This window comes from Dendrobium catenatum, unplaced genomic scaffold (genome assembly GCF_001605985.2).
Source record: "Dendrobium catenatum unplaced genomic scaffold, ASM160598v2 fragScaff_scaffold_996, whole genome shotgun sequence".
Classification (NCBI taxonomy): domain Eukaryota; kingdom Viridiplantae; phylum Streptophyta; class Magnoliopsida; order Asparagales; family Orchidaceae; genus Dendrobium; species Dendrobium catenatum.
This window is the reverse complement of record NW_021319458.1, coordinates 136,169-143,438: the sequence shown is the minus strand read 5'-3', so window position 1 is coordinate 143,438 and position 7,270 is coordinate 136,169.

Genomic DNA, 7,270 nt, shown 5'->3' with positions numbered 1-7,270 from the left:
GCGACAAGTGGCGGAACTGGATTGGTCCCGCAATCATTGCCACTTATCCACGTAGGCAAGGATTGGGATTCGCTGTTTGGCCCAAACACAGAACGGCAAAATTACAGCCGTTGATCTAAAGATCAACGGCTGCGATTTCATGCAGTTCAAAGAACGAACCGAAACCCTAGAATAGAAAAACACCTCGTTCTCTCAAAATACTGAATGGATTCTTACGAAATTTTAAACATATGATCTAGGCATGTACAGAAATCATGGGGGATGTTTGGATCAACTTATAAAGTGCTTTTCAAAAAGCTATTTAACCATAAGCATTGTGACCTATTCTAAGAGATTTTGAGAGATCTAACCGTCCGATTTTTGCGTTCTTGAGCTCGTTGGATTTGCTGAAACTGCAGCAATATTTCTCCAGTTGACGTCGAACCCTGGTTCTCCTCAGATCGAGCGGAAATCAGCCCGGAAGGGACGTGGGGCTTGGTTTCGTCGGAGTTCTCGCCGCCGGCGACTCGAGCTCGTCGGATATTGGTTGGGGAAGATGGGAAAACTCTCCAAGAGTGCTCACACGAAATATTAGAGGGTTTGGGGGCTTGGAGAGAGAACAAGATCAAAAAGATCCTAAAAGAACCTAAGATTTCGATATTTAAATGGCCTAACCCTTAGATCTACGACTAGGATCAAATATATCATCATTTAGGAGGGAGAATAGCCTCATGAGGTCGTGGTTTGAATTCTAAAACGTACATGAGGCTTGAATGGCATTAATTGGGTCTTAATTGGGCTCTAAATAGGTGATTTTCACATATTTAAGACATGGTTTGACCAAGTCAATGATTGACTTGGTCAAATCCGTCAAGAGGGTCGAGGGAGCCCATGGGTCGAGCCTTGAAGGCATGAAATTGATTTAAAATTAATTTTAGGCTCTTTAGGTAAATTTGGGTCAACCCGGGTTGACCTGGTCAACCAGGTTGACCCACAACCTGGGCCCGGGCTCGACCGACTCCAACCAACTCACTGAACCCACTGGAGGGGGTCTCGAGGTCTAACTTGGTCAATTTGACCAAGTCAAACTCTTCAGGCCCAAGTCGTGGCAAAATTGAGGTCAATAACACACTTGAGGGGTTTTCTGAATTTTTCTGTTTTGAGTACATCGACCTAGACGATGTTCCTAACGGCCAGGACGATTCAACTAAAAATACTTAGGGCATCCTGGTTAAGCAGCCATCAATAAGCAAATTGTCCTGGATGATACGTGTATCGTCCAGGACGATAAGCTCAAATAAAAAAGAATCAGTCGTCATGATCAATTTAGGTATTCTTTATTTTAAATTATCTACCCGGCCGATCTCCATATCGGCCTGGACGATACAGCACAATTATGCCTAAATTAATATGGCAATTATGGAAAGCAATTAAGGCTGATTGATACGATCACATCGGTCGGGCTGATCGTAGAATCAACCAGGATGATGTCCTAGACGATTGACATCAGCCAGACTCTATTCAGGGAGATGTTCAGGACGATTGTACTCAGATTTGAACTAATCGACCAGGACGATATTGTATCGACCCGAACGATGTAATCAATTTTCTTCTAATCATCCTGAATCGTCCCAGCTGATGGAGCTTATTTTGTACTGATCGGCCAGGATGATATTTATATCGGCCTGGACGATAAAATTGGTTCTTGAAAATCTATTTAAAGAACCCAAATTTTCTCATGCAAAAAGATCTTGAGTGCTGTTGTCTTGACCTAAGAGAGCATTGGGAGAGGGAGAGAGAGAGAGAGAGGGAGGAACTTGTGAGGGGCAGTTTGTGAGAGGGTTCACAAAGGTTGGTCCAAGCAAGGTTCCAAGTCGTCGTCTCCGTTCTTCGTCCTTCGTCCTTGGGAGGTTCTTGGGAGGACTACTTCAGCTAAAGGTCTGGGTTCTCTGCCCTCTTCAGGAGGAAGCAAAAGGAGTCTGTTCTTTGCCGCACCGAGGTTGGTGAAAAGGAGTCTGTTGTAAAGGCTTCTCGTCCTAGCTGTGGTAGCCGAAGGAGAGACAGCTAGTGCAATACTCGGAGGGTGCCTCCGAAGAGTGGACGTAGGTCAAGGATTGATTGAACCACTATAAATCTGGGGTGCTCTTTCTTTGTTTTGCTTCCGTGTTTATTTATTTTTGCACTTTGAGTTATGTGGTTTTACATACAGAAATTTTTTAAAAAAAAAATACCAATTTACCCCGCCCCCCTCTTGGTTAGCCTCGGGCTAGTTCTTAAGGGCTTAACATCCCTAACGAACTTTCATTAGAGATCTTAGATAGTTCTTAAATTTGGAGGGTATACCCTAGGGTCATGTCTTATCAATATGCTATTAAAAAATCATTATTCTAAGGTTTTTTTCTTCGGTTTTGAGTTGATTGAATGATTTCTCCAAATAGTTAATGAGACAAAGGATTTTGGCTTTATATTTTGGTTTGATGTTTTGGATTTGGTTGATTGAATTTTATTTACTCATATCTTTGGAATTATTCATGTTATTTTTAATGATAGCACAGGAGTGGTCAATTAGAGGCCATTATGTAATTACCCAATGATAGAATTTGGGTTCGATTTTTATTTAAATTTGGCTTTGATTTATTTGAGTTTGGATTGATTTTGAATTCGGATTTTATTAAGTTCTTATAAAAATGTGGTAAACAAATATACCACCAATATGTGTAGTAGAATGAAGTTATACTGCATATATTGGTGTTGAGCGATTTGATGGATCTCAAGAGAGATAAGAATTAGGATTTGAGTTCCAAGGAAAGGAATGCTGACATGGGGCTTATACCTAATAGATAGATTTCTTTAAATCTGATTTACCTCTACATATAAGTAAGGAAGAATGGGGTCTCACACCAAACCTTAATATACTAAAGAGGTGGCAAAGATATGAAGGGGGCAGATAAATTTAAATCAAACACTAGCTAGTTAAGATCCTTGGAGATAGGAAGCAGCACAACTCACACCTATTCATAAAAGATCATAATTTGTAAAATTTGGATTTACCTAATGGTCTAAGGAAAGGAAGTACGTGGTTTCACACAAAACTTTAAAACACTAAAGATGATTAAGGTGTGAATTGGCCTGACAGGCTTAAATTCAAGACTAGCTATCCGAGGTCATATAAAATATGAAGCTCAAGAACTTGCACCTATTCCTAAGTGATTGGAGTTTCTCTTAATTGGTTTACCTACAGGTTCACGAAAAAGAAGCACGGGGTCTCACACCTAGCATGAAGATATTAAAGGTGACAAAGTCATGAAGGAGCCCAATAGGCTTAAAAACAACACTAACCTTGTAAGATAATAAGGGATAAGAAGCTTATGGACTCATACCTATTCCTAGATAATCAAAAGATTTAGATTAAATTTTATGCTAAGATGGTGCCCCTAAAAGCTTGAGCCATCATTACTGAGTTTAATCCTAAGGATTGAAGGGTTTTGATTTTGATAGTAAGATAGAGCTATAGAGGGCTTGCCCCATCACTAGTTGATTTAATCCTAAGCAAAGCACAGGAACTTAAACTTAACTTTAAGGATTGAAGGATTTTGATTTTGATTCTTGAATTAAAATAATTTAATTTAATGCAATTTGAAACTAAAAAATTTTCATTGATTTTATATTCAAATTACATCAAGCATAGTATTGTTTAAGAAAATGATTGTTGATCAGAAACATTGGGTGGTTTCCATTACCATCAACTTACTAGTATAAACCTCCTTTATAGATTGCCTCTACAATGAAAGGTCCCTCCCATGGTGGTTCAAATTTCCCACTAATCTTTTGATGAGATAAGATAGGCCTTCAAAGAACAAAGACCAAGTCTTCTTCTTAAAAATTTCAATGTCACGCTATGAGCTTGAGTTAATCATGCTTTATATAACTATATGTTTTGCTAAGCCTCGAGAAGAAGTTCCTCATGGAAATCAAGCTATCTAAATAAGGTTTTTCATTATGCTCAATTATAATTTTATTTTTCATGGTGGTTCATAGTTTTAGAATTTGTACTTCTGGTGGGAGCATGGATTTGGACCTCATACACTATGGCTAATGGAGTTGATTGGCTTGGAGTCCAATAAGTGGCCTGATTGAACATAAGGCTTCAATCAACCTTTCACCCCACTAGTAATTGATATCATCTAAGGTCAATTTGATGATCTTCACCAAAGTTTTGTTAAAGGACTTGTGGGCAAACATAAAATAAAGGTAACCACTAATTTGGGATTTAGTGTTTCTATAATCATATCCACCTAATTAGTGCTAATTACCAAAAGAGATAAATTGACTTGAGAAAAAAAGCTTTTTATTTTCATATTTAAATTCTTCATAGGGGATACAAATTAATCTTGTAGGATAATATTCACATATACCTATTATTTTAAATATGAAACTAGCCCAGGATTAGCCTTAGTCTAAATCAGAAAGATGCTTCCCCTATCATTGTGAAGTAAGATAGGGTTTATTTTATTCTAGAATCTTTGGTTCCTATAGAAGCGAGCTCTTATAGTCAATTACATCTCTAAAGAAAAAATTTTGATTAAAGTGGAGATTAGATACATTTAAGATTTAAAATACCAAAGAGTTGCCTTATATACTTCGAAAATATCAATCATTCATTTAAAAGTATCATTAAATTTAATAGAAAATACCTTTGATACATGGCATTCTTTTTACTAGGTAAATACCTATGTTAAAAAATTTTCCTCAATAGAATGGGTCAAAAGAGAAGTTTAATAGTTTTTTACTTTTATTGAGAGCTCTACAACAACTTTGTTAAAGGAAGAAGGCTAGGAGGAAATCTTGAAAGGTTGCTTTAATGGTTGGGATGGAGAAGCCTTTGATCCTTCGCAAACTCACCATTTTCAAGCTCCAAACATTTGGAAGAGGAATGGGGAATGTCAAGAGACCTCTGGGAAAACAAAATAACAAAATAGTTGGAGGAGGTCTGGAGAGTGAGGTAAGCCTGGAATTAGGATTTGTTGTGGTTTTTCCCAATTCAGCTACTAAAGCTCACCTGGACGACTATGATTGATCATATGGAGTGCTTGGATGTTTGATATCTATCCAAGGTCATTAAGTAGCATAGGGAATGACTGTTGTTGGTAAAACTGACCTGGAGTTATTCCACATAGAGAGGGAATTCTCAAGTTGCAGAGCCAGGGCTTGTGTTGGGTTGAGTTGAGGTATAGGAAGTTTCTATAAGAGATTTGAATAGATGGAATATGTTTGCATGAAGAGGAATGTTGTAGAATGGTAGGTTTAACCATTTGAGCACTTAGTTTGTTGTTTGACCAGTCAACTAGTCATGGTTGATGAGGTGGATTCTTGGGGGAATGTATAGGTGCTGGTGAGGTGGTACACGAAGGGTTTGAGGTAATGAAATTGAAGTTCGGATGAATGAATGTGTATGTATGTGAGTATGATCAAGTTTTAGTTAGTTGACTTCATCAAACTCATTATGATTTAACTCACCAATATTTTGTATGTGTTTAAGCCATGCAATGAAACGATTTGAGAACTTGGTGAAGCTTGGATAATTTTGAGTTAAATATGTGCAGTGATTTGAACTAATTCTAGTATGTTAACTAAGTCAAACTAACTATGACATGACTCATGATGAGTTAAAATTATGTTTAAAACATATAATGAAGTCAGATTGGAGCCTCGAAGAGGTTTGGATAACTTGATCTATTTGTATGTAATAATTTGACTCAAATGGTTGTGGTTTGACCAAATTTTGGCTCAATTGACCTAGTGACCTATTAACTGGGTTAGGTGACTATTCAAGTCCGGTTAATTAAGAATACTGTTCAGGGGAGTTAAGTGAAGTTCATGAGTGGTCTGGGATTTCATTAGGGGTTAATAGGGAGGATGATCAATTAGGCTAACTTAGGTTAGTTTAATTGAGTCATATAGGTCAATTATTGGGACAAAAACCAATGATTAAGAAATTATACAAACAGAATAATGTTACATTAAAATCCTACAATAGAATTCTTTTCACAAGGAATTTTGAATAAATGTTTGAATAAATGACCAACTTTTGTGTATATTACATAACATGATAATCAAACAGTGGATAAGTTAATCAATAATTGTAACTGGAATGTTGATGAGTTAAAAATTCTCTTTGGGGAAGATCTCATAAGCTTGATTTATGGGATTCATATCCAACAAATTGAGGAAGAAGATTATTTGGAGCTGATTCATCAAAAGACTAGTTTTTCGGTCTCAGCACTTGCTTATAATGCCTCAGTTCTAGAGCACTCTTGCTATTTTATTGGGGATGTTTGAAAAATGTTAAAATAAGGACTCAGGTGGAGGTTTTCTGGTGGCATATATTTAATAATGTGATTCCTACATTCCAGTTTTTGTTTCAGAGAAGAATTCAAGGTGAGTTTGAATGTCCAAGGGGCTATAAAGTGAGGGAAGATCTGGATCATTTAACGGTAAAGTGTATGAAGTTGGTAGAGGTTATACATTATCTATATAAATGGGGATTTGGGTTTCCTATTTTTGAATCATTTCAAGAATGTTAAAGTTTGATGGAGAAGTTTAGTAAAGTCCATGGGTTTCACATCAATACTTTATGCAATTAAGTTTATCCCACTTGGAGAGCAAGTAACAGTCTTTTAGATGAAGGGAAGGATGATAGTGCAATGGTGATTGCTACTAATTTTGTAAGTTATGCTTCTATCTCATATATGGTACAACAACAACAACATCAAGCATTTGTCCCACTACGTGGGGTCGGCTACATTAATCCTTTTCATCATTGTGTCCAGTTAAAATCCAAATCTATTACCTCAACATTCCTAACCGGATCATTGGAAGGCCTCCGTTTAATATGACAAAACCATTTAAGGCGACTCTCTCTAATCTTATCTTCCACTAGAGCTACTCCAACCTTATCATGTATATGCTCATTTTGTATCTCTAAGGGTCAAGCCACTCATCCACTTATGAATCCTCATCTCTGCAACACTTAACTTAGTATTATGCTTCTCTTTTAATGGCCAACATTCGACACTATAAAGCATTGCAGGTCTCACCACCATCTTATAGAATTTTCCCTTAAGTTTGAGGGGACCTTTCTATCACACAATAAGCCCGATGGATTCCTCCACTTCAACCATCCAACTTGAATTCTATTGAAAATAGCCCCATCAATTTCACCATCACTCTGAACAATAGATTCAAGATATCTAAAATGTGTACTCTTATTAATGACTTGATCGCCCAAAGT